The following is a 3693-nucleotide window of genomic DNA, read 5'->3' on the forward strand; positions in this document are numbered from 1 at the left end:
ACGGAGAATCGAGAGAAATAGCCGAGAAATGAATAAAATGATAAGAAAACCATTAAAAACACGCATTTCTCTAAACTAACACAAAAACACGCAAATCGAGCATTATTCTATAAAAACACGATATAAAAGACTAAAAAAGAGCATAGAAATAAAAAGAAAACATAGCCTAAAGGTGCCATAAATGGCACGGATCAGCCACCCAAATGCTTGGTTAAACCTCCTAATAGTCATCTTATGGCTTGCGTTCTTGAGCTGGAAGGTTATGTATCGGGGGGTATGGGTCATGTCTTAGTGCACGTAGAGGGTAGAAAGGAACTCAAGAGTCAATCTCTTGTAGGTGAGGGCGTGCAAATCCAGTCAAGGTCCTAGGTCGAAACCTTAAAAAAGCATTCTTACATCTCCCCCCTACCCCTAAGGAGTCAGATACGTCATCATTGTAAAACTTGGCTGCCTAACTCGCCTCCAACTATTCCTGTAACACCCTAGAAATTCCTTTCTTTTAAATACCCATTCTACTCTTTTAAAAACACGATTTAGGAATAACTAAGACATTACCGCCACCGTGAAAACGACTAAGGCAATTATCAAAGATACACAGCGGAAGACTCAAAATTAAAAACCGATTAAGCAAGTCAACTCAAAAGTCAACCAAACGAAAATAAAGTTTAAAACCAAACAAACAAAGTCAAATAAAATCAAACTACAACTTGGAACCATTAAAGGCCCTTATTCAAAAACCGTTCCAAAACCAAACCTTTGTGTTAGTCCACATAAAATATGTCATAAATAAATAAAGCATAAAACACCTTGTAACCTAATGAAAACTAGTAAGATTCACTCTTCTCTCATGCCCCATCATGATCATGCTTCAATACCTGAAAAGTTTATCTCTACTTGTTTCCACTACTCTCCATTAGAAATGGGTCATCATAGGGCCAAGGTAAAGACATGGCCAAATACACAAACACACACAATCAGCAAAGCTGAGTACATAAGCGTAATTAAACACACTATCATGCTTTCACTTATCAACACACACTTACCTCATTACACCCGTTCACAAGCGCACACACCAATCAACAAGACACAATGACTAGACACTAATTAATTCATTTAGCGTTGATTACGCATCGAACGGGTTTCCACCTCCTAACCTCCCCCAAATAAATTTGAGGTTAACTGACACGGGAGCTAACCGTGCCAGCGACAAAACCACTCAAAGGTGGCGGAATTCCTGCGCATAATAATAAATAAAAAAGGAATATACAGCATCCTGTACTCCATTAGAAGTTATGGTTAAATATAAAACCCCATAACTCCCCCCATTGTTCATACTCAAGGTATATACGTTCCAAGAGTTTTGGTGTGTAATCTCTTTCACTTTACGTTATTTACGTATTATTAGACTTGGTGATGACTCTCAAAGCAAAATAAGTCAATCAACAATAATTATTCAATCAAACAAACATACCAATTTAATTCTTGAATAATTAGTGACTACATATTATTTAATGTTGAACCCTTTTTAATTCTACCTCAGTGTCAAAGACACCTTAAACGCATAATGCGCCAAAAATCCTATCCCTCGGTGTTAAAAACACCTTAAGTGCACAAAGGCACCAACATACAATTTATTCCTTGTGTACATAGACACTTATATAGCTCCTTCCTCATGCTTAAAGCATCAATAAAAATTATTTGAACCATAATAAAATTCCTTTTCAATATTCCAAACATAATTAAACATGTAGTTTAATTAATCATGCCTAGTAACATGCCATAAATAAAAATGTGGTTCAAACACAACATGCCCAAAATATAAAAATCCTATCCATAACCATCACAAATAATTCATGCTTCACAATTCAATCACAAACACCATAAATTCACAATTCCATACATAAACCTTAGCATGATTACAAATAATTCCTTCCTCATGCTTGTAATTTATTGAAATCAAACCTAGCATGATTCTACATCATCAAAATATGCTAAGTACGCATACGTACCTCAATTAAGCTCTTAAAATGGTCAATTACACTACAACACCTCTCGAACCAAGTCTCCTACATAAAGGGACAATAAACCTATATTAATTACCTTAGTATACACAAATTTCCAGCAACTTTTAAACATTTTAAAACCTCACTAACAAGCTGAAATTTTGGTTTAAAACCTTTAAAACTCTCTCTTTAAGAGAGTAATTAAAACCACAAAGTGAAAACTCAATTATAGTGTTCATATAAAAATTCCAGCATACTTTTTTAAGGCTTAAACCCTTTAAAAAAAATCTTAAAATTATATTAAAACCACTTAGAATATTCTCTACTTATGGGTAATCAACTCCCTTTAATTAATACACAAAAGTAGTATGTAAATAAAAATTCCAACATTATTCTATTAACAAAAACCCATTAAAATTTCATTAAAACTCCATAAAGATACAATCCTTAAGCTTTATTACCACTTACAATCAATGGGTATATAAAACCCCCAAATCAATTGTGAGTTAGAACCCTAAAAATCAACACTTTAATAATTAAAAACCATAACTTATAATTTTATGAAATCTGAAAATAAAACACTTAATTATTTAAAATTTACAATCTTTAATCATCAAAACATAATTATGATACTAATCAAACATACTTTGAATAATTAAAACCAAAACCCATAAATAAAATCATCAAAATAGCTAGAATGAAAAGAGGAGAGAAAAGGGAAGAAGGAGGTGACCCGTGGTGGTGGTGGTCGGCTGGTCGCCGGCGGCTGCTGAGCGGCCGGAGGTGGCTGGTGACGTGGCAGGTGTGAGGTGGCGGGTGACGTGGAGGAGCAAAGCTTCCAACTTCTCCTTGCATTGTGAGCAGTTCACGTGAAGCAGGGGAAAAGAAAAGTAAGAACAAGAGAAAGAAAATGAGGAAGAAGGAAAAGAAAAAAAAAGCTTACCCCTTTGACTTTTGTGAGGCAAATTTGGGGGTCAAAGGGATATTTATAGAATAGGGTAAATTATAATTATTTGGGCCTCATAAGAAATGGTATGATGGGAAGAATAATTGGCCCAAATAAATAAGTAAATAAAATGATTAGCCTTATAGTGAAAATGGGCTACATTTAGATTAATTAGTTATTGACCCAAAACTTGTTTTATTTATATATTCCAATAATTAAAATAGTTTGACCCAAAATATATTTTATTATTAAATAAATAATATATATAAAATACATTAAAATACGGGGTATTACAATTCCTAACAAAGTTAGCCAAGAAGGTCGAGTCATTAAACACAATCCCCATTGTATCTACTTGTGGTGGAGCAACGGGAGGAGGAGGCGATGGGTTGCAATCTAGCATCGGTGTTTAATTTCTAGGTCGGTTTCTTCGAGACATGGTCGGTATTTATGCAAAGTAATCAAATAAACCAAAACAAAGAAATCACCACAACAACCACACAAAGAGTATTAGGTCTACTAATCTAACAAATCAAGGTTCACACAACACCAACAAGCACCACACCAATTCATCAAGTAAACAAGGATCAAAATCACCCTAAAACCAAATTGAATAACAAGTTATCAAATCCCCCCAAGCTAAGCTTTTGCTAGTCCTCGGGCAAAAAAATGCCAAATCAAGAAGGAAAATAAGTTTCTAATGATCAAAGCAAGGAAAGGTAACAAGGAGGAAGCACAAAAACA

At 34.4% G+C, this 3693-nt stretch overlaps 1 long non-coding RNA gene across 1 annotated transcript; it reads right to left on the reverse strand.

Annotated features, from left to right (window-relative positions):
- Positions 1-481: 481 nt before the first annotated feature.
- On the reverse strand, positions 482-3006 carry LOC145559564 (uncharacterized). The gene is made up of 3 exons (XR_014092773.1): positions 2737-3006; positions 2010-2066; positions 482-903 (listed from the first exon to the last, which is right to left on the reverse strand). It is a non-coding gene; the product is annotated as an uncharacterized LOC145559564 (long non-coding RNA).
- Between the last annotated feature and the right edge of the window lie 687 nt (positions 3007-3693).

The sequence above is a fragment of the Chenopodium album genome, chromosome 9 (genome assembly GCF_948465745.1).
Source record: "Chenopodium album chromosome 9, dcCheAlbu1.1, whole genome shotgun sequence".
NCBI lineage: Eukaryota > Viridiplantae > Streptophyta > Magnoliopsida > Caryophyllales > Amaranthaceae > Chenopodium > Chenopodium album.